Source organism: Rhipicephalus sanguineus, chromosome 2 (assembly GCF_013339695.2).
Source record: "Rhipicephalus sanguineus isolate Rsan-2018 chromosome 2, BIME_Rsan_1.4, whole genome shotgun sequence".
Taxonomy (NCBI): Eukaryota; Metazoa; Arthropoda; class Arachnida; order Ixodida; family Ixodidae; genus Rhipicephalus; species Rhipicephalus sanguineus.
This window is the reverse complement of record NC_051177.1, coordinates 136,284,978-136,310,046: the sequence shown is the minus strand read 5'-3', so window position 1 is coordinate 136,310,046 and position 25,069 is coordinate 136,284,978.

The following is a 25,069-nucleotide window of genomic DNA, read 5'->3' as shown; positions in this document are numbered from 1 at the left end:
CACACTGCGAGGTGGCCACCTTAGTCCAAGCGTCGTAAAAGCGTCGGCCTCGCTCATAGCGTCAAGCTAATCCAAACCAAACCAAACTAGCCCAAGTGGCTGTTTTGCTCCAACCAAAAAAAAATCACAGCATATCCACGGGTGAATGATGATGAGTGGGGCGAAGCTACGGAGGGAATCATCTGTAAACCGTGAAACTCTTCCGTGAAATGCGCCCAGTACATAATAAAGAGTGTGAAACATCGGTATATATTAACATCAAACTTTTATTGTACTGTTGGTTTACGTGGTCCCTTCATTATCACTTGTGATCGGTGAAATGCAAGAAAGAAGTCCGCTCCCGAGCGAAAGAGCGCCAAGAGCGACCGCATTCCCCGCTCGCCCTGTGCGAATTAAAGGCAAGGCTAGAGGAAAGACAGGACGCGCGTTCCACGACGCGAGGTCGGTAGCATGCCCAACGAAAGCCAACGGAACGCGATCGTGCAAGTGCTCCGGCTTTGCATCGCCTCATGGTTCCATTTAGCGTCCCAAAACCAGCATATTGCTCAAGGTGTGCCTTGCGTTTTTTCGTAGAAATAATTTCTTTATCATGTACACTAAGACGAAAAGTTGAAAGCTCACTAGAGTGTATCGCCCCGCAAAGTATGTCTTTTAGTGTGATTTAACTCTCGTACGGCAGGGTCCTCGCGCCGTTGCCGGTCCACCCTCGCCCGTTGACGATCGGGCGAGGTGGCTACATAGAACTACTACTACTACACTTTAAGAAAAACATCTGGCGTTCTTTCGTTCTGCTTTTACAAAACATCTGGCGTCTTTCGTTGGTTTATTTTATCAATCAACGGCGTTTTGAACAAATTTTTATTGTTTAATCACGCACAGGAGAAATCTCACCAGGCACTACCTTGGAGGTAAACAATGGCTGCTAATGGCAATGAGAGACAGAAGAAGTCGGCTTTTAGCTAACACTTACACTTCTACTTCTACTACTAACGTTTCCTACTGGAACATGCCAATGGCTGCTAATGGGGAATGAGAGACAGAAGAATTCGGCTTTTAGTTAACGCGCACGCTGCGAATTTTTTATTGTTCAACAACGCACAGGAGAAATCTCCCACCGCACCACCTTGGAGGTCAAAGCGTAAGACTTGTTACTCACTACTACGACCGCGACGACTACGAGGGACGAACGGGTGCCGCCTTAAGGAGCTTCGCCCCTAAAAAGCTCTGCGACGCGCGCCTGCCTCAACTGGCTGTAACACCGCGTTCCCCGCTCACGCGCTGGGAAAACGCGACGATGGCGCTGTGCAGGTCTGACGCGATTCGATCGGCTCCCGCGTTTTTTGTATTTTCTTCGTGCTTTGTGAGGCCGTGTTCAATCGAAATGTGTCGCATCGGACTTCTGAGCTCATCAGGACTCTGTGGACACCAAAAGTGCATCGGTGGGTGGACTCTTTTCACATTTATAAGTGAATTTCGTGCCGATCACGCCGGGTGCGCAGCTAGACGCCGCCGTTGGACCCGGCCGCGTCGCTGTCTCCGCGGCGTACAGGCATCGCTTCTCTGACAAAAAAAGGACTTTTTCTCGCCAAATTACGAGATGGAATGCGACGAAGCGGGGATCCAGGTTGACGCTGAGGAGAATAACAGGGATTCCGGGTGGATTACGGTGACTAGAAGACGATCGGAAGTGAACAAAGCCGGCGGAGCTCTCGGCGCCCAAACGGCGGCGTCTAAGCCCACCGCTGAAGCGCCTACGCCCGGCTCTCACGGCTTCGAAGATATCAAGAAAAACATTCTAAGGGCCAGCAAGATGCCACCGCTGCCCCGGGACGAAACCAAGATCGTCGTGAGGCCGAGAGGCGGCCTGTGTATAGAAAGGTTGGCCCGTCTGTCGTGGCAGAGGCCATATGGGAGGCGGCAGGACTCGATCCGGGCGAGAGAAACTCGGACACGATGTGCCCTAATTCACTACAAAACATCATGCTCGTAAGTACTCTCGAGCCAAGAGAATGTTAAGCGCTACGTTAACGTCGAAGCTATTACCGTGGCCGGCCAGGACCATGAAGTCAGTGCATACGTGGCTGCTCCACATGCTACATGCAAGGGAGTCATCCGCGGGATCCCGCTGAGCGACGGTCCAGAAGCCATCGACCGTAAGATTGTTAATGCAAGATATCCGCTGGCCCTTGGGGCAAAGAGAATCAAGAGTACCGAGTGGTCATAGTGCTCTTCGACGGATACAAGGTTCCCAATTATGTTTCCTACGGCGGCACCCTAATCAAGTGCACTTTATACAGGAAGCAAGTCGATGTCTGCTATGCCTGTGGCCGAGTTGGACACCGCTCGGACGTCTGTATGCCCGACGCGCCAGTATGCAGGGCTTGCAGAGAAGCTATCCAGCAAGACGAGCATCACGTTTGTGACCGATATGTAGTTTGTGCGGCGGCAAACACCTCACTGCATCCAGGACTGCAAGCACCGATATCAGACACCCTATGTCGTCAGGCGCAGGCGAGGCCTGAGGGCCCGCGCTACCCAGGCGAGGTCCCCATCCTTCGATGTGGACGCCACCATCGAGCTCAACGGCTGTCATCAACAGGACCAGTCGGACCATCGCCAACTGGAGGCCGATCCAGATCGCGAGGGAGATCCAAAACCAGAGGCGGCAGCAGGAGCCGCTCCACATCCAGGCGTGTCAAAAGTACTGTTCGAGATCCGGGGCACGCTCCAGGTCCAGGACACGGTCCGGATCCTGGACCCGTACCGGTCCAGTTCCAGGCCTGACCAGGGAAGGCTGACGCAGCCGGCACATGCACGGACACCTCGCCCAGGCCAGGCTACAAATATGCCTCGGGGCTCCAGCTATCCACGGCAGTCCAAGCCAACGAGGACCAGGGCAGGAAAAAGTCAAACCTCACCTGGGCTGACAGGGTTCGTAGCAGCGACGGCGAGCAACCCATGCAATGCGACCCGCCCCCAGAGCATGCTAGGGACGCGGAGGTATCGCGATTGAGAAAGGAAAGCGCAGAGCTTAAGGAAACTGTTAGCAAGATGGCCAACGAAATGGCGAATTTAAGAAAATGCTAAGCAATACTGCACAGCAATACTGAACGCGAAACAGCCGATACGCCTGCCGGTCCCTGCTGGAGAAGGGCCCATGGAAACCAAACGCAGGGCGGTAGTGAGCAAGCTTAGGAACACGGAATCTCAGGTAGAGGAGATTAAACAAACACTGGTAACAATTACGGTGAACATCAAGATGGTGGCAGAGACTGTAGCTAGCCTCACGGAGAGCGTTAGGCAGATGCAGGCTGTACTCAGCAACCCAATCGAGGGCTAGGGGCAATGAACGATCGTATCGTAGCGCTCGAAAATGACGTCAAACTGCATAAATCGGAGCCACATGTAGCGTCGGCAATCAACGTGAAATCCGTCGATAGACCACAGGGGTCCATCCGGCAAAGGGACAGAATCTTCAAGCAGCACTGACCTCCCAGGGCGGAGATGAAAGCAGAATCTCTAATGGCCAACGATAAAACAATATCCGCATTTGGCAGTACAACTGCAGGGTACGCTGGTAAAGAGCACTCTTGCAGCAGTACTTTAGAACAATAACGGAAAAACCTCATATTATAGCACTTCAAGATACTTTAGCCTCTGCAGCGTCCCTCGCTGGCTACCGTGCAGTTCCTGGGCAGTCAGGAGGACGAGGTGTCTGCACATTTATAAATAAGAAGCTAACACACCTCGTCCACGACCTGAAACTGATGAGCTGCAAGGTAGAACATGTAATGGCGGAGATATTGCTTGACACACCGAACGTAAAAACAGTGTATTTGTGTTGAACGCTTATAGTAATCCCAAGCACAGGCGCCAGCAGTTCAAGACGGTGCTCGAGAAGGCAGTGCAATTAGCTGGTCCTCGCCCTATCGTCGTAGTCGACTCAATGCACCACACGGCTTATGGGGATACGTATATGACACGAGCAAGGGTCGGGACCTTTGGCTGGACGCCAACGAACTAGACCTAACCCTAATACTGATAAGGCTTTCCCTACGCGGATAGGCAACTCGGTGACCAGAGACACCACGCCAGACTCGCTTTCATCAATAATGTTGAAAAGCATACGTGGACCAACACCGCTATGGACTTTGGCAGCGACCAATACGTCCTGCAGACCTCTATAGAGGTGGATCGTAGCATAGTCCGAGAGTTCACGGTGGTTGACTGGGATCTTTTTCGCAACATCCGTACTAAAAGGCTGGTGCTCCCGACAACTTCGAGGAATGGTGCGAGGACATCCGCAGAGATATCGCCACTGCCACCAAGAAGATAACGTCAGACTTAAATGTGGAGAAGATGGACAGCAGGCTTGCCCACCTGCTGGAAGCCAAGGATGTTCTAATGCGTCGATGGAAGGAGCAGAGGCACAACCGTAGGCTGCGGCAAAAAATATCAAAGTTGAACAAGGAAATCGGAGAACATTGCGACATTGTGCAAACAGCAGTGGGAGAGCTCTGTGAGTCCGTCGATGGGCAAATAAAAACGGCAAGTAGTGCACTTCTGAAGCACCTCTTGCATGAGCACAGCACTAAGGCCAACCAAAGACACACCCTAGCCCGTGCCCTGCATGAGGCCACCAAAGAACAGGTGGTTGAAGAACTCGTTGCCTGGTTAGTATCCAAGTACCTACCAGTCGAACGAGAGGGCGAAGACGGCGCGTTCCCGGACTATGGTGGCCCCCTCTACCAGAACTGGAACGAAGACTTTTCAGAGATTGAAATTAGGCGAGTGATTCAAACGCTAAATCGCAAGTCGGCTCCAGGGCCGGACGGGATCACAAACAGAGCCCTCGAAACCTCGACGACGCATCCATAGAACGCCTAACTGCGTTCATAACGAAGCATGGAAAACGGGTAAGGTCCCTTAGGAATGGAAGCTAGCCCATACCGTACTAATCCCCAAGCCAGGAAAGTCGCCTAGCGTCGAGAACCTTCGCCCCATCTTCCTTACGTTCTGTGGGGTAAGGCGGCAGAGCACGCGATTCTCAACAGACTTAACGACTACCTGGAGGGAAAGGACATTTATACGCATAATATGATCGGTTTTCGCGCCGGCCTTTCAACGCAGGATGCAATGATGCTCATTAAACACCAAGTCATCGATGGTTACTCCAGAGATACCAAGGCTCTTCTTGGCCTAGACCTGGAGAAGGCCTTTGAGAACATCAAGCACGAATTCATCCGAAGACGGTGGCGAACCTCGAGCTTGGGCCCAGGCTGTACAACTACATCAGGTCCTTCCTGTCTGGGAGAAAAGCGAGGCTGCGCATCGGGAACTTTTTCTCCGAAGACGTACCGCTTGGACATCGAGGCACGCCCCAGGGATCTGTGATTTCTCCGGTGCTATTCAATCTCTGCATGATTGGACTGTCTAAAAGACTGGCTAGTGTGGACGGCATCAAGCATACCATCTACACCGACGACATCACGATTTGGTGCGTCGGCGGCAGCGAAGGCCGGGTGCAAGATGCCATGCAAGAGGCTGTAGTCGAGATGAAGCGTACCTGCGCCCAACGGGACTGTGATGCTCACCCGCGAAGTCGGAGCTCCTGCTCTACAGGAAGGAACGGGGCTCCCGATCCAAGGGATGGAAACCCGTCGAAGAAGTAACATACACGTTACACCAGTGAGGGGGAGGAAATCCCGAGGGTAGGCACCATCAGGATTCTCGGCATGTTTATCGAAGCGAAGGGCGCAACGGCACCGCTCTGCGGAAAGATCGTCGCCAAGACTCGTCAAAAAGGATCTCCGGAGACACAGAGGCCTTCAAGAGGACAATTTGTTAAGACTCATTAATGCGTTCGTGCTCTGCCACTTTACCTACCACCGTTGCCATGCACAACTGGCTCAGGTCGGAGTGGGACAAGCTCGATGTATCAGGAAGATCGTCAAGAAAGCATTGGGGCTTCTAGTACGCACACACCACCGAGAATGTACTCGCACTCAGCGTGCACAACTCTGCGGCCGAGATAGCGGAAGCGCAGCAACGATCGCCAGCTAGCTAGATTGTCCACGACGACGGCCGGTCCGGCGCATACTTAACGAACTTGGTTTCACCCAATGCAGGTGGAAACAAATAGCGTGCGTATATCGAAACATGTACAAGAAACATCACTGTTGCTCCAATACCCCGCACTCACCATGTACACAATGTGGGACGTCGTCGGGCGACAGCTCTATTGAAGCAACTGGGAAAGGGTGGTACAAGTGCAAGTTTCGTCGACGCTTGCAGCATATCGAGGACGGTAAAAAGTTCGCAGCGGTGGTCGTCGACCAGACCGGCTCGACTACGAACTGCTCCACGGTACGCACAACGAACCCGCAGGTGGCCGAACAAGTGGCCATTGCGCTCGCTCTGGTAAATGGTCGATGTGAAGAGGTGTACAGCGACTCAAAGGCGGCAGTCAGAGCCTTCCAAAAGGGCCGTATATCAACACAGGCCGCCAGGACCTTGAACAGCTCCACCAGAGATGGGATTGTCCCACACACCATTTACTGGTTCCCCGCACATATCGGCTCAGTAAAGGGCGTTGCCCTGAACCCGAATGAGTCAGCCCACACAGCAGCGCGCGCGCTCACCGACCGCGCTGCTCTCGACATGGGCGATGGCTCTAGCGCCGACAACGCAGGACATAAGGACACTCCAACCACACACAACGAGATCACCAAGTATTATTACACGGCGAGGCGGGCTTTCCCGATCCCACATTCAAAACTCAATCGAGCACAGGCAGTCTCGTCGCGCTTACTTCAAACCCATTCGTACCCATTTTTAGCACACTTAAATGAAATTTATCCACCACAAATTCCCCGACGCCGCCTGCACCGCTTGCGGGCAGGCCGCTACATTAGCTCACATGCTTTGGGAGTGCGGGTCGCTCGGCCCGACTTACAGCAAGGCCGAGTGGGATGCGCTTATGCGCAGCCCAAACCTACAGGACCAAATCCTGGCCGTCAGTGCGCCCGCAACAGGGCCGTTAGGCTAGACCTGCCGGTTCCAACGTGGGAGTAGCCGGGTGGCGCGGGGGCAACCTCTGCGTCTGCACTGGACTCTTAATAAAGTTGTACTCTCTCTCTCTCTCTCACGCGCTCGCCTCGAGAAAATCGTGGCCGGGCTACCGAGGCGGCACAACGCGCTTTGCGTTTCCCTCTAGTCCGGCCGTGGTATTCAATCACATTTTAACATGCCGCGGGATGGTGACCAAATTCTGCCTTTAATATGCGACACTCTTCTGGCTATCACGCCTCGTTCTCTGAAGACGCTTTCACCGTTAACTACTACAGCTACCACAAGGGTTTGTTTAATTATTAACATGGATGTTAGTCGTCGGGATGGAGATGTACCACCAATGATCAAAGTGGCTGCAACCACGTTAAACGGGGCTATAGCTGCCAGGCATCAATATACATTGTGCAAACTCTCTTATATCGATGTACAGTAAACATTCAGTTACTTCTGCAAGGGCACGCTTTACTTTCGTGTTATTCCGATTCCTATTACGGAGGAATCAACCCCCCCATTCTTTTTATAGGAAAATTGTTTTTACGCTGAGACTTCAAGTGCTCTCGCACTGTTAACGATTTGTGGCGCGGCCACTTAGTTGCAACATCTGAAATTATTCTGAAATATTTAACTGAGTGCAACGACTACGCTTCAGTGACGGGAAAACAGCTCTTAATTACCGAATACTGAAGGAGCATTCTTAACAAATTCCAGCACATGATCACCTTGAGCGCCTCACCTGTTTGGTTGGAAGACATCCGTATTGCGTGGTGCAGCAGTGGTGAAAAGATGACCAAGCTCTTGTGAAGTCGTCTTCGCTTTCCCGTCTTCTATTGAGGTGGGCAGCTTCGATGGCCAAACCCGCGGTTCTGAAGCCAAATTCGGACCTCCATGGTTCGAGCCGTGTCTTCCGCGCTATAAGGGCCGCTTCGTTATGGGCTTCCTCGTCAAGCCAGGGCACCGATCTGCGCGATTGAGATCACTACAATAGTAAGGCAGTCCCGTAGCCGTGTAATATATGTTTCACCGCGCTGGACAATCGAAGCGTGCTTGGTTTTACATGAACCATTGAAAGCTCAGATTTTGCATGGACCCTTTCTGTTTCGACGGTGCAGTAAAAATACTACCGTGCCGTGTCTTCGCCCAAAAGGATTAACTCAGTCTCATTTATGTTTCATACAGAGAGGCGACCTGACTCTTAAATGGGTGTATGTGTTTGTCAGTGAGCGCGTAACACGCGTGAAATCAAAAGTTATTCATGGGAGGTGAAGTACCGCGTGTCACGACTCTCTGGCGATACGCCTCAATATCAACATCAGCGCATCAAAAATGGTATTTACAGTGCTTACTTCCTGTTTTCTCCAAAATATAAAGTTCAATGATTTGTTTTGGCTGCGAGACCATTGATCTTCAAAAAGGTATCGGAACAAGAGAAATAGCCAGTGGAGGTGAGAAGTGTAACGAAACTGTGATTATTTCTCATCTAAGTTGCGTAAGTGGCGTTCGTTCGTTTGGCTGTTTTGGTAATGAAAATCGAAACCCGAAGAGACTGGAAGATTGTACAGGAATCGAGTTTTGAAATCAGAAGTGCAAACCCAAGAAGAGTTAATAAACGGGCAGTGAAAACCGGAACTAAATTAAGAGATGCCTCTCGCTCGGGGGTGAGAAAACTAGCGAGGAATTTCTCAGTGGAACCTGGTATAAAACAAGTACGTGTTAAAAACTTGAAGCTGAACTTTCCTATCAAAGGATTCTCGGATAGTGCGCAAGCATTATTTGCAATTATCTGATGTAACAAACACATGACAATACTGGACGAAATCTGGCATCTCTTGATTGTATTAGACATTACTTTAGCCATGACTTAGCGACCGTGAGCTAACACCAGCCGACAGTAGCCTCGAAACCGAGTAGCCTCGGTTTCGAGGCTACTCCTTTACCGCCGTGAAAGAGATCGTCGAACGCCGTTTCCACAAAAGACCGCTTCTGAAAAGGAGATCGCTCTCTGTCGTGTGACAGCGCGTGGAACTCTTTTTTCGAAAAAAGTCTTCTTGGAAAAACTTTTTAGTGTCCGTGTGACACAGGTATTAGGCTGCAAAACTAGTTCATGTAATAATGAGCCTAAGTAAAGCAATGCAATCTAACGTAAGGAGTGCTAACTACACCCAACTATTGGTGCGAACGTAGCTACTGCAAGAATTCGCGCTTGCTTCCTCAACATTGCACGCTTTGTATCGATAATAAATGAACATGTGCCATCCACTGGGCATAGTATGAGAGTAGAGAGGTATACAGACCACGACACTCGTCATCGTTCACAGCTCTGCACTATACCAGAAGGATCAACCCGCTTACTACATCGTTGAGCTCTTTGCGATTCAGGTGCACGCAATATTACTGCGATATTACATCTCGTACTGTGACACCTGTATACAGGACGCGTATTTTTCTATAGCGTGAAAGTTACTTTGAGTGCAGCTCCAAGCAGAGGCGTGGCTGTGTGCTAGAACACCTGCTTGCCACGCAGATGACCTGGGTTCGATTCTCACTCGGACCCAACATTTTTATTATTTATTTTATTTGCAGCTTTTTCGATTTTTCGGTCACGGACAAGATGATGATTTTTCGCTCACAACCAACGGCCCCGACGCCGAAGGAGGAATTTCTGCGATACGAGCTCTGTAACGCTATCGCGTTTAAAACGTGCGATACCGAAAACTCACCACGAGCGGCACTGACTTACACTCCAGGTTTACACGCAAAGAAGTTCCCGCCGTAGCTCTACTGGAAAAGCAACGGAAACGTCAGCCGAAGGTTGTAGGTTCGTTCCCAACCGGCGCCAAGGCTGCCTTTTCATCTGTTCCATTTGTGCCACAGTTACTACACTACAGTGAAAGACTACAAGTAATGTCCCCAATACTTTCCTTGGACTCATAGTCTATTCGTTTTTTGGGGTTGTGCCTAACAAAGCAGCGAGCCCTTCATCAATTCTCCTTGTTTCGTTCAACTATACCCAACGTGTTTCAAGAAATGTGTCCGAAATTCCTCAGAATAGGCGAAATACGATATTTGCTCGCTAGCTTCTGCATTGCTTTGCTGTGGCGGCAGACATCTTAAGATGACTGAAGAGGGTAACTAGGGGCTGCCCACTATGATTAAAAACCATGCTCTAAATAAAAATCGGTTGGGAAAAATGGGAGAATTGAAATTGCCCAGTAGCACTTCCACATTTCCAAAAAGCGTCAGCTGATTATTCTAAATGCGAACACTGTTGCGCGTTAATGACGTGGCCAAGACCACAGAGGCACACACGGAGCGCACACTATCAGCATTTTTATTGCGATAGCAATTATATGGACAGTCTGGGCTGGGTTTTGTCCGTCCCCGTCGCCGCCGCCGTCATCCACCGTATAAGTATGTATAATATATATAAAAGCCCCAAAGAAAAATAATTCAGAAAAATGCTTCCGCGCTTCTCGCTCGGCAGCGCGTGGCATTAGCCACTACGCCACGAAACGCAGATTGCCGACGTAGCTAACGGCGAGCGTTATATACACACCCTTTACCGCTGGCCGGACTCACAGACGGCAGGCGTTTATATAAGCGTTTCTTCATTACCAGCGAGATGGCGCGAGGTGCGCGCTGAGCGCTGGGCTTGAAAGGTCGCCGCCCCACTCCTGCGAACGCCGATGCTCTTTGCCCTGCAGGGCGTGGTCGTCTTCGTGCGCTTATCTCAAAGAAAGAAGGGGGGTGGGCGTGGGGTAGAGCGGGGGGTTGTACGTCTTGTGCTTTCCCGCGATGTCCGCGCTGAGGTCACAGAGCGTACGAAGCGGCTCGCTGCAGCGGCCGCGTTTGCGAAAGGAGCGCGCTGTTCAAACAGAAATAAGTAACAACTGCGACGTTTAGTTCGCGCTCGTCCTGTGTATACCTGTTCGTTCGTTTCGTGCGTCCTGCTTTATGTTTCAGCAGTGCGCTTCAAGTATCGAGCTGTGACGCATGATAGTTCGCGCTCGTCCTGTGTGCGTTCTTTTCGTGCGTCCTTTGCGCTCGAGCGACGCGCTGGCAATTTCGAGCTGCTGTCCGTTCTTCGCGTTACATTCCAATTTGTTGCTATCGCATTTCATTGCTTCGCCGTTGCGGCGAAACTGTGACTTTTATTAGGAGGACTGACATGCCCTGATACACCTAGATACAGCACTACATTGTCTGGTGTAAGCCAGGCTTCTATCTCTATCCGACGAGGAAATCGCTTATCTGAGTGACACGACACGTGTGTATTGAGTGGTTCTTGTTGAGATGTACCTGCTGTCAAACGCAATGTAGTTCTGTATCTAGGTATATAAGACCACGTCAGTCTGCTAATAAAAATGTTGATAGTGTGCGCTCCGTGTGTATGTCTGTGCCCTTGTCTATGTCTTTAACGCGCAACAGTGTACGAGTAATGACAAACCAACAAGCCCAAGTAGATACCCTTCTAAATGCGAAGCATTTCTTTGCAAAACAAAGACACTTTGAGCGTTCCTTTCTGTCTAGCCACCTACGTAAAGGTGCTTTTGGTAGTCACCTTCTTAACTTGGATTATAATAAAATTGGCATAGGAGGGTATGAGTGTAGAACGAACACGACTACGAGGTCATGGCATGACTAGCATGACGTGTCTGTCGAGTACGTCATGAATACCACAACCGTGGTATGTGAGTATGCGCCACACGTGATTCCCAGTCTGTCATAACCTAGGAACAGCGAAAATATACAGTGAAAAATTTTATAACAAACTTGCGTGGACCTAAACAACAGAAAGACATACGGTTTGTTCCAGTTGTCCAGATTTTATTCCAACAGAAGAATGTTGACAGCTGTGCTGCAAAGACCCTCCACCAGCAACCACGCGGTACAGATCGTAAATAAATATTTTACATCAACAGTTGCCTGACGTCAGTTGTTGTGGTGGCGCTCATCTAACGTCAGTTGTAGTTGCAGTGTGTATTATGCGCTTTATAACAATGTATAAAACATTACATATGTGCTCCTATGACTCGGCAAGCTGTAGTCTAGCATTGCTTCTCCTCGAGCGAATAGCCTAGTGAACGCTGCTTCCACATCCTTTCGATAAATATGACGTCTGTGCTGTAGCGCGAGTGCCCACGTTACGTCGGACCATTGCTTACCCTCTACGAGCCAGTGCAGTTGACGTCCCTGGTAAGCCAACGATATGCACACACATAGGCGTGCGCAGAGTTCCGCATTAGGGGGGGGGGGGCAAGTTTCGTCACAGCGTCCCCCCACCCTACTAAGTCAATGTATGAGGCAGATTTTGCGCCCCCCCCCCCTCTTAGGTGACTAGAAGGGTCCCTGTACGGGGCAGATTTTGCGGCCCCATTCTTAAATGATTGGAAGGGGGCGCCCCCCCTGCCCCCCCCCCCCCCCCCCCCCCCTGTGCGCACGCCTATGTGCACACAACTAGTTTATACGAAGACCGTGATCCACCCCCCTGGTACTTGACTCATAACCCAAAGAGACTCGACACAGCCAACTACTTGCTGACTGGTTCGCATGTATTCAATGCCCACGGTGCATGGGATCCGTCGGAATTTTTTTGTGCAGTGATGAAATCCGCCCAAATTCTGCCGTCGAAGGCGTAACTGAAACGCCCAACAGCACAAGCACCCTGCTGTACAGTGTCGTCGAAGTGCTTGCTGCCATACTTACGTTATAAAACTCAAGAGGTATTCTTTGGAATTATCGCACGGTACTCAATAATAGTCTATGACCATGCACGTCACACCTAATGTTCATGAGCCAGCAACTGGCCAAAGAAAATATACATGTCTACGCGTTCAAAAATCCACTGGTGCCTTCAAGGATACTAAATGAATACTTGAATGTCACAACCACCACTTTCTTGTTTAGCACAACGCAGGTGACGAAGCAGATTTGACAACTAAGACACGAGCAGAAGTAAGCTGAGGGAGGCGTGGGTGCTCTGGTTGACCAGAAACGCAGGGATATCGACAGCATTAGTTAATCCATGAAGACCACAGTGAGTATACGTGAAATGTGTTACCTGACCATGGCGACAGTAGTGTTTCGAATGTTTGCGAGCAGCCGAACTGCCTGGCGCAGGCCAGCGCTGCCAAGCGACGCCTGAGCCCTCTCGTGGAAGAGCTCCCGGCGAAATCGGCTTTCGGTGATCGCATAGCAGTCGATGGGTCTGTTTGCCTGTGCCAAAGCTGCGCTTCCGTACGATGCTAGGCCACCGTCAGGCGACGCTATCACAATGTACTGCTGCGCGAACCACCAGCCCAGCGTGTAGAGCAGGTCTTCGTTACTGGGTAGGAAGCAGAGTGTAAGACAAATACTTTTGCAATACTACGGCCGTGATGATAACCTTTATGATTATTTATTCATTTAGTATTTTGACTATACATAGCTTGACATTATTGTCATACCGTTGGAACTAAAAGCGTACACAAACGCCTGACTTAGATCCTAGCACCATAGTTACGCTCGAACTACAGCCAGTAGTGAAGCCAGAAGTGAAGTAGCTGTAGCAAAATTACGATATAGGATGAAAGGCATATGCAGCAACTAGCCTGCAATAGCGCATCGAACACAATAATTTATAAACACAGGTAATGAACCAGATCGTCGCACCACATGTGAAACTATGAACGCAATATTTAATCAAGAGCGCCACATTTACAGAAACAAGCAGTAATATTAAACTAATAAATATATGACACTCCTATATCAGCAGAATACGAAGTCAAGAATGTTACATATACTTTAATAGCGAGTAAACAGCTACAAAAGATAAAAACATTCTAGAGTCAATTTGTGATCGCCTTCTGAATGCAAGAAGAGGTGTAGTTTGCTCAATGGTGTAAATTAATGATCAATGAATATTTAGTATATCGGGGACTATCCATTGCAACACCTAAATGCCGTAATATGTTCTCGTTCGTGTTTTAAACACGCTCTCATTCTAAAAAAAAATATGTAGTTGCGCGAGTGTATGTAGAAAAAACTTATCACAATCTGCTTGCACGAAACAAACTGACAAAGTCCGAGTTTGTTAAACGAAATTTCCTTGGTTTTCAACCAAGCGTCCTCGCCTATCATCATGCGTGTCAGTAACGCTAAGCGCTGAGAGAGCTTGTACATGCTCAAATAAGAGGAGAAGCAGCGAAAGAAATGCAGGCGCAAGATTTAAAAAATGAGCACTAACGATGTTCGTCATCCGGTGGATATCATGTTCCTTGCAGGCTCCTCTACGGTACTCTGCTCTTTATTTATTTGGCCATGTGTTTCCCCCATTCCAGAGACAGTGTAATACTAAACTGCGTAGGGGTGTTTCCACGAGAGATCGAACATGCCTGTCCGGTCGCAATATTTGTTTTGCCTGGGTTTTTTATATGTTATGTGGGCACATTTAAAGTGCACGAAACCGAAAATTTCATTTCCAAGGAACACTCCCAACGCGCCAAAAAAGATATTTGTAGGTGGCGGCGCGGGCCTCCTATTTTTGCTCACTGCAATGTCTTCGAATTTCACGGCCGAATTTAGCGCGAACTATAAAAGATGTGTCGAAATTTTTTTTGCTGATTTTAATACGCGTTACTGTGAATTACATCCATGCTTTTTTTTATGCTGTCCTCAAAAAGAAGAAATTGTGAAAAAATGGCAAACACGGCCGAAATCAAAAAAGGGTCCTAAGTTTGAGGCGCCTTGGCGCCTTTGCTATTACAAGCAGAAACTTGAAAACAATGTCAAATATAGAAAAGCGCCTTTGCAACATTTATACTGAAGGTCATTTTCCTACAGGCAGCGCAAATAGTTAAAGAAGCGAGTTTTTTCAAAAAAGTACATTTTCAAAAAATAAAATAAAAAAAACTCCGGTGTCAATTTTGACGACAATTTTTTTATCGAAGAGCGCTTATGTCAGTGAACACACGGTTTTAATATCATATGTCTTAATTTGCTTTGTTTACGAGATATAACTGGCCAAAATGACCCTTGCTGTGTGTGCTCACTTCAGTGCGACTGATGGTTGTTATTAGCTTGCATTGTACGTAAATCTCAGTTTTAATTATTCTGCTGCAGCAAAACCTTGTTCTGGTGGCTTTTCGTCAAGAAAAATGTGTTCTCAGGTTTTATTTGTGTCTAGCATGTGCAAAAGTGGGCTGCTACCGCCCTCTAAATGGCTAACGTGTAAACTGTTTGCAGCCTACAACCTCGCCTACAATCATCAGAGGAAAGATGGAAGCGCCTGTTCGAGATATCAATCCTTTCTTCTTCCTCAAGAAATGCCTGGTCTATCTCATCGCGGTTAGATGTAGACAGCTTTTCCTTGAGGAACGTAAAGCAATGCAAGCAGAATTCGCAGGTGTTGCGAAGATCCTCAGGCTATGACAAAGGCTTCTGGAGGTAGGCAACAACACAAAGAGCAAAGAAAGAAAATTTGCGCAATGAAAATTTTCCTCAGAAATCATCTTTTTGTGAACGCGTTAATAATCGGCCCAGAATAATAGGACCTAGCCATGGGCCGCGGGCATGGCATGTAGTGAACAGCTAGACCTAGAGCAAGTCGAAACGTTTATAGTGAACGGTGCCGCACAAATTATCTCACATCTGCGCAGCTGTCATGAATGCGTTTCCAGAACTGCTCACGGTTTAACATTTTATGACTAAGGGTGTTTAAGTGCTTTGGGCTGTAATAATTATGTTGTATGCCACACTCATTGTCAGAACTAAGGGTAATGTCCGTCTGGCGCCACCAATGACCTCTGCTGTCCTCGACGTGGGAAAGCACTTTAGTAAAGTGGCAACAAAACATCATCAATTGGGCGGCTTCGGCCACTCATGGCTTAATCATGCCGCACCGCACGTTTTCTGGCTGTTGATACGCTGAGGTAAAGCTCGACATGATACAGGAAGACGTTATCTGCGACGCCGAAAACATGTGATAGCGGGAAGTGAAATAAACGGCTCGGAAATGATTGAGCTAACTTTTTACAAATGTTGTTTAGGCACAGTGTGCGTCGATTGCGGAAGATTGTTAGAGCGTACAATGCACATAATTGAAGGGAAGCAAGCAGGCAGTGAAAAACAACTGCATAACAGCGCGCCTGCTGATTGTGGCATTTAGTTACAGATTAAGTTGGCCTTCGCTGCATAGAGATGCTTTATTCTGTGTGCAAGGAGAGTTTTGACAAAGTTACCTAAACCATGTGTTCGTGGTGTCTCGGGTGCTTCTGATTAGCGAATACTGGCGGGGTAAGTTAAGGTTATAAGCTGCGAACTGCGTACGCGTTAGGCCTTTAGAGAGCGGCAGCAGCCCACCCCCGCACATGCTAGACACAATTAAAGTTTGAGAATACATGTTTCTTGACGACAAGACACCAGAGCAAAGTTTTACTGCAGGAAAATAATTAAAACTAGATTTACGTGCGATGCAAGCTGATGACAGCTATCAATCGCACTGAAGTGAGCGCACACAGCAAGGGTAATTTTGGCCCGTTAAATCTCAAAAAGCATGGACACAGTAATGCGTATTAAAACCAACAAAAAAATTTTCGACACATCATTTATAGTTCGCGTTAAATTCGGCCGTGAAATCCGAAAACATGGCAGTGAACAAAAAACAGGAGGTCCGCGCCGCCACCTTGAAATATATTTTGGCACGCTGGGAGCGTTTCTTGGAAATAAAATTTTCAGTTCCGTGCACTTTGAATGTGCCCACATAACATATAAAAAACCCAGGCAAAACAAAAATATCGACCGGACAGGTATGTTCGATCTCTCGCGGAATCACCCTTTAGAAGGCGGCAGCAGCCCACTTTCGCACACGCTAGAAGCAAATAAAATCTGAGAACACATTTTTCTTGACGAAAAGCCACCACAGCAAGATTTTGCTGCAGCAGAATAATTAAAACTGTGATTTACGCACAATGCAAGCTGATCACAACCATCAGTCACACTGAAGTGAGCACACACTGCAAGGGTCATTTTCGCCAGTTATATCTCGTAAACAAAGCAAATGAGGACATATGATATTAAAAGCGTGTGTTCACTGACATAAGCGATCTTTGATAAAAAATTGTCGTGAAAATCGAGACCGGCGTTTTCTTTTTATTTTATTTTTTTAAATGTACCTTTTTTGAAAAAAACTCGCTTCTTTAACTATTTTTTTCTTTTTTTGCACTGCCTGTTGGAAAATGGTCTTCCGTATAAATCTTGCAAAGGCACTTTTCTATATTTGACATTGTTTGCAAGTTTCTGTTTGTAATAGCAAAGGCGCCAAGGCGCCTCAAACTTAGGACCCTTTTTTGATTTCGGCCTTGTTTGCCATTTTTCCACATTTTCATCTTTTTGCGGACAGCATAAAAAAAGCATGGATGTAATTCACAGTAATGCGTATTAAAACCAGCAAAAGAAAATTTCGACACATCATTTATAGTTCGCGCTAAATTCGGCCGTGAAATCCGAAAACATTGCAGTGAGCAAAAACAAGAGGCCCGCACCACCACCTTCAAATATTTTTTTGGCGCGCTGGGAGCGTTTCTTGGAAATAAAATATTCGGTTCTGTGCACTTTGAATGTGCCCACATAACATATAAACAACCCAGGCAAAACAAAAATTGCGACCGGACAGGCATGTTCGATCTCTCGTCGAATCATCCGTAGATCTCGGAAACCATGTAATCCAAGGTAATTATTTGCTGACACTATGCTGGCACTGGTGTCATACATGTGTATTCGCGCTGGCTTTAATTCGCTTTGAAATACGAGCCGATCCTGGGGACAGTTCATTGTCAAAGCCGTTCATGAAAATCTTGTCTCATTTCAGACGCTTATATGTAGGTCTAGCCATTGGATGGCTTCCTTGTTTCTCTCTCCTGATTTGGCGCCGGCGAATCGCTGAAGAGGAGTAGCATGAGGTCTACTTCATTCAGTTATTATGACTCGGAGTGAAATCAAAAAGAACATCTGTTAGGTTAGCATGCACGACTCAGAATAGGAGGAAGCTCTTGCGTAATGGCGCCGCTATTATGTTGTCACGAGGTCGTGACATCGACTAAGGCAGCAGTCGGCGTGTCCGAGATGAAACTCTTTTTTTGGCCGAACTTGTGGCCGGGAAACAGAAAGTCAAACTACAGCAATACACACTGCAGCGGCGAACAGAGCGTCGACCGTCGATAATCTGCTCTGCGGTAAAGCGCGTCGGCATTTATACATGCGACATCGAACATTCGAGCCTTATCGCTGGTGGCCGCGTTAGTTCGAGAGTAATCTCAACTGTTCGCGTTTGCGTGTTCAATCTAAAAGAAGATTCTAAGATAATCTCGAAGGTTCCCAGACACTAGGGCGCGGCTTGCGCAAGGTGGCGGCTACGCGTGCAACATAGTAGTTACATAAAAAATGACAAAAAGAAGCGCGCGTGACAATATGCCACAAATTGTGCGTGCAAGCCTATACACTCTATAAGGCAAAAGGGTGTTAAAAGGGTGTGTGGTTCGTCCTTTTGGGGACTAATGGGGCTGCCACAACCATTAATCCCTTTAAGGACTAACGGCACCGGGTCTAACAGTTAGTCCGCACAATAGACTAACATTTAGTCCTCACATTTACACCTTACCGGGCAACTGTTAGTCCCCACAGATCACCTCAATGGACTAACATTTGGTCCTCACATTTACACCTTACCGGGCAACCGTTGACCTCGCAGTTGCACCTCGCAAGGACCAACGGTCGGTCCACTCAAACGCTCCATTCGGATGAACTTTTTATCCCAAGGATGATTTTCTACAGTTACTCTCCGCAAGACAATACTTTTTTCGCGTGTTTCTTTCCGCGGTGACCAACAAATGCCGCGGAAAAGAACACGCAAAAGAATATTTAGTCATGCGTATGTCACTGCTTTCGCATTCAATGCGACAACGAAGACAAAAGTGAGACAATGAAACGTTTTATTTTTTCTATACATATGAAGTTTCTGCTTTCTTCCATTGAATTCCTTACAAAATTTCCAATACAGGTTCAGCCGCGTTGTCATATCTCGTACGGTCCTTTCTGTGAAGCTGCTCCAACGGAAGCGATAGATGGCAGGCGTTGTACGCGCCAGGGCACACAGCATTCTGCTCGTCGTGGGCAACGGCTGCATCCTGCAAAGCACAAAAATATTGCAAATATTTAGTCACATGACAGCGAGGGTGAAGACGCACGCACTGTGCAAATACGTGCAATGTGAACAAAAACACGTCTAAAACATGGCACGCAAATAATTTCACCCCTGCGAAGCACAAAAATTTTGCAAATATTCTGCGACACGTCACAGAAGGGATGAAGACGCACGTACATGACAAATATGTGCAAGGTGAAATCAGAATCAGAAATCGTTTTATTTAGTTATCGAATCAATTACAAAATTTGTGTATACAGAAGCAGGTCCCATAGTCAGAGACTGAATCGGGACCTCCTACAGTAGTGAATATAGAAACAATTAATTGGTGCAGCAAACAGTGGTGCAGAAAACAGGTAATAAAATACATCGCAGGTAAAAAAGAAAAAAAGAGCTCTACTGAAGAAAATCATTAGCAGAAAGTAGCAACAAAAACTGAAATTAGACAACATAAAAAATAGAGGTAATTCAACTCTCCTAAACAGTTTTCAGATAATTACCATGGTGAAAAATGTTAAAAAATAAACTACGAAAAAGAAAACTAAACAGAGACATCTGATATCAGCAATGTAGGATGATGATGCGATGCTGCGTTAACATTAGGTTGTGAGAAGGCACGAAAGGGAGCGGGAGTAATAGAAGTGACCAAAACTATCCAGATTATGGAATGGATGAGAGGAAAGTTTTCATATCTTTTTTGAATATGCCGATTGATTCCGAGGTTTTTCTTCCTGAAGGTATAGTATTACAGAAATAGATTCCAGTGAAGTGGGCTGTTTGTTTGCCATAGTTAGCATTAACTATAGGTAAGATAAAATTGTGATTTTGTGCAAACCTTGTCAAGTTTGTATTCTCTGGACTTGATGGAGGGATTATAAACAAAGGAAGCTGATTTATTATTTGCTTGAAAAATAGTATTCCTAGATTATATTTGAAAGTGTTCTCGATTGTTAGGATGTTGTTGGCATGCAGGAGTGCTTTAGCATCACTGCGATAATGACTGTGGGTAAGTATTCTAATAGAGTGATTTTGCATAGTTTGAAGGGAGACGAGATGACTGCTGTAGGTATTGCCCCAAGATGTGATACAGTAATTAATATGAGAATGAGTAAAAGCGTAGTACAATGAAAGTAATGTGGGTTTGGAAAATATATCGCGGGATTTAATTAGAACACGTATGCCGTAAGCCATTTTTTTTTCGCAGGTATGCAACATACGAATGAATTTCAAATGACGGTCCAGTTTAATTTCCAAGAAGGTCGCCTCATCGTCTGCTTCAATTGCGAATTGATTTAGAAATATTGGCGGGATATAATTATGTTCACGTTGGTGAGAGTGGAAAAAACGAATTTAGTTTTAGTGGGATTCATTTGTAATTTATTATGGATACACCAAGCAGCCAAGCCTGAAAGGTCATCATTTAGCTTCTGTGTCACAGATTGGAGGCATCAGTGTTAACAATTGTTGTGTCGTCTGCATACAGTAAGCATTCTGAACTGGTAAGGCAAGATGGCAAATCATTTATGTAAATAATGAAAAGAAGTGGGCCGAGAATACAACCTTGAGGTGCTCCTATATTTGTTACTTTAAGTATAGATTTATGACCTAACAGACTGACAACTTGGCTTCTATTGAGTAGGTAGTTTTTTATTAATAATAGTGCAGGACCAGTTACGCCTATTGCTTGAAGCTGCATAAAAAGAATGTGGTGGTTGATAGTGTCGAATGCTTAAATAAAAACACACGTCTAAAATATGGCATGTAAATAATTTCACCGTGATGTCATACGTCATCAAAGACGCATTTCAAGCCACACAGCGCAACAAACACTTCAAGTGCGGCGGCCGCAGCCATCACGCCGAGGCGCCGCCAACCACCGTGCCCCAACGAGCCGGCGAGTTTTTTGCGAGCGGCGTCGTACAACTCGAGCAAGCCCGTCAGCCGCAACGCGAAGCCGACGCCACGAAAGGCGCCAGGCTGCTAGCGAGCGAGCGAAGGGGACGCCGACGATAACGGCGTCCAATTTCCACCAAATTCTTCGAGCGCGCACTAGTAATGTGCAGCGAGCGAAAGCGCGGTCGACGCCTCGAACGGCGGCGAACTGCTTACGAGCGAGCGTCGAGGAAACCGAAGGTCACGGCGACCAATTTCCGCAGAGTTCCGAATCGCAGCTAATGTCGACTAGCTGAAGCACCCGCCAACCCATGCCTTCGCATTTCAAGCAGCCAGAGAGCTTCTGCCAGCTCCCTCCGAAACGACATGAGATACCTTAATACGGTCTCCCGACGAAAAATTGCAGAAAGCAGTCATTGCATGGGCAGAAGAGGTCGCCGCAGACAAGCGGCCAGCTCCAAAGCCATGAAATTTCTTTTAATAAAGTTGTATCCTCCTCAAGCGCGCGGCATACAATCGAGCTCGTTGCTACCGCACAGCGTTTCGGACGAGTCGCAAAACAGCGGCGAGGCCTCTGCCTAATATTGCTAATATCGCGAGCTTGCAGCTCATCACCACGCTGAATCATCGGTGAGCGAACATCCGGCAAGGCGACGACAACGGCGGCCAATATCCACGGCGGTCACAAAGCACAGGCGGGCTCACGCCCAAGCCGGCCCTCGCGGTACATTTCGTGCGCGCGATATACAACACGATTGAGTCCGTTACCGATAATCGCGATCAGTTTCGCGCACGCGATAGGTACGGCAGAATAAAAAGCGATCACTTACTTGTGAAAGAATCCAGCGCCGATTTGTGCCCCGAGTCAGATTGAAGTCCGATAGGCCTACAGTCTTCTCGGCCGCCATTCCTAGCCGGTGGCGACGCAGTGCCGTGACTGCACCGGAGATATACAGCGCGGCGTCGCGACGTGTCGAGAGCAGCTCCAGACTTCGTGGGTGTGGCGAAACGTAAAAGCAGCACGACACACTCATCCACGCATACGTCTGTATCAAAGGCAGCGCGCCGTAGGTCCTAGATCGGCGAACTCCGAGCGCGACTTAACCGGCAACACGCCAGCTCAAACACAAGATGGAAGACTGACCCGAGCGAGGAGGACGATTAGCTCCCTTGACAACGGTTTGCACACGGAACGTATCCATGCACACGGCCTGCATCTCCCGCGCCGTTCATCCCTTTGCAGACTAACTGAATTGCACACGGCACGCATCCCTCTCCGCTTGCTCCTACGACGGTCTAACCGTTCATCTGCGCGCCTATTGGGCTCCGTTACATTTCTCGGCAAGTGTACCTATTTCTACTGATACAGTTGACACTCGGTTGAACGAGGTCATGACTACGCTTGAATTGTTTCTTTAAATCGGGAAGTTCGTAAACTCGAGAGGGATTCTTCGGCTCCTCGACATCCAAAATTTTAGCGTAACGACATCCAAAAGCTACCACAGCGTTGCTCCTGCCGCGATTCCACGCCTGCGCGCGTAAAAAGTCCTCGAAAACTTTTTACACGTCTTGGACATGGCCTTCGGATATGGCCTTCGGCATAAAGCCTCCCACGTCTCCCGGACATAGGGAGCACCATGTCCGGCCGATGCAGGCCATAAATATGGTCACGTGAAGCTATGAAAGGTTGCCGATATGCAAAGACGCCGCCGCCCATAGCACCATCCGGTAAGAGCGCTACAAACTGTTATATAATAGAGCGTAAGCGTTTCTTTTCTTTAGATAACCATGTGACTCATAACTGAATGTAAAAGCGCTTGCGCGTCACTGCGAAGCTCGGGGTATGTATGTATGATGCGTTCATGTTTTACAGCAGAGCAGTTATAGTCGAGGTTTTGCCGTGTGTCGTAGATATATAATTATAATCATCATGAACCGGCACGCGCTCCCTTCGTCCTGGTATAGTGTACTAGAATATCTTGGGTAGTGGGCTCAGGGAGTCCCCGCGAGCGGCGCTTGTCACGTTGACCGCACAAGATGGCGCCACCAGAGCATGGGCTGTAAGAAACAGGTGGTACGCGCTGCATCACAGCTCTGAATCGTCGCTCCGTATTTCGATCCGTGCCCTGTAAATAGTTACCGCTGCCCATCGGAATTTTATGGCATACGTAGATGTGGTAGCGGGTAGCAAAATTGTCTAGCATGCAACATAGCGCTCGTGGAAATGCGGCTACTTCCGTGTACATTTCAGCTGCTTCGATCGCGATGCTGATATGCCCAAATTTAGCCCGGCGGCGTTGCGTCGCGTAAAGCGCGCACTACATTAAACAATCATTACCTTACGCAGGAAACGTTACCGAGATTTCCGAGCGGTCAACAGGGAACAGTCGATTTTTTAATCTAGCCCAGTTTGGTCTTGCAACATCGGAAATTACAATTTATTGAAGTGAAAATCACGGCGCTCCCATTTGTTTTATTTTTACATCGTTCCGTAAGTGATTGTCAAAACGTGACAATTTATTTAAAGCTTCAACTACGTGAATGATTGTTCCAAGATCTGCAATTTTGTCCATTCGTGAAGTCAAGAGTCATAAAAAAATTTAAAAAAGGATTAGTTAAGGTACACCGTTGTCTTTTCGAATAAACTACTAACCTGTTTCAAGGTTCGCTAAAGACAAACACCGGTCGATGCGACCTTGTATTGAGGTTCGAATTTGTTGGGTGCGTTGTGCTGTTGTCTGTTGAGCAATTTTGCAACAGATCCTGCTGCCCACAGAAGAAATGAAAGCGTTGGGCTGGAAAAAGCTGTCTGTGTGCTCTTAACATGACTAAATAAAAAAGAACAACTTTTGCGGAGATACCAATAGCTTATTCCAAATTATGCAGATGTTTGCAGTTCTCAAATGTACAGCATTAAATTGCGTTTAGACAGCACTCCTTCAAATTAAGTCACGAGACATAGGCCGGCCGGAACTAGAACTACGAGCACTTACTCAACTTTGCATGAAAGTTCTTCCTGCGTGCTTCCCGTGACTCATTAAAGCCTTTCACATAAAATAAAAGCCTTGTGAAGACGTAGAACTTGACAATGCTGGCTGTAAGCACTTAGAAGTGCTCACTGCATCCTACACCACATGAAATCTCAGAGTTACCCAACAACATAACTTTCAACTATACGGTTGCTGCATAGCTTCTCCTGGCTGAAGAAGTCGTGAACACGTTCTGCAACTTCCTTGCTGTTAAGAAAAGCACACGTGATGGATAAATCAACCCTCCTTTGTTTGTTTGCAGATGTTGGCAGTTCTCAAATGTACAGCATTAAATTGCGTTTAGACAGCACTCCTTCAAATTAAGTCACGAGACATAGGCCGGCCGGAACTAGAACTACGAGCACTTACTCAACTTTGCATGAAAGTTCTTCCTGCGTGCTTCCCGTGACTCATTAAAGCCTTTCACATAAAATAAAAGCCTTGTGAAGACGTAGAACTTGACAATGCTGGCTGTAAGCACTTAGAAGTGCTCACTGCATCCTACACCACATGAAATCTCAGAGTTACCCAACAACATAACTTCAACTATACGGTTGCTGCATAGCTTCTCCTGGCTGAAGAAAGTCGTGAACACGTTCTGCAACTTCCTTGCTGTTAAGAAAAGCACACGTGATGGATAAATCAACCCTCCTTTGTCACAAATAGCTATGAACTCATCATCTTCAGACATATCACTTGGTCTTCGCAAAAGCAAGTCTTTGCATTGAACACAATCCTTACGAGAGATAAACTTGCGCGCTTCATACCCAGTCATGTAATTAATTAGCCTGTCATCACTCTTTTCTACGACGTAACCACTCTGTTCTGGAGAAATGCGATGCAGTTTTTGTTCTGCTAAAGAAAGGTTACCCGACTCGATGAGTATGTCAATGTCAGTTTC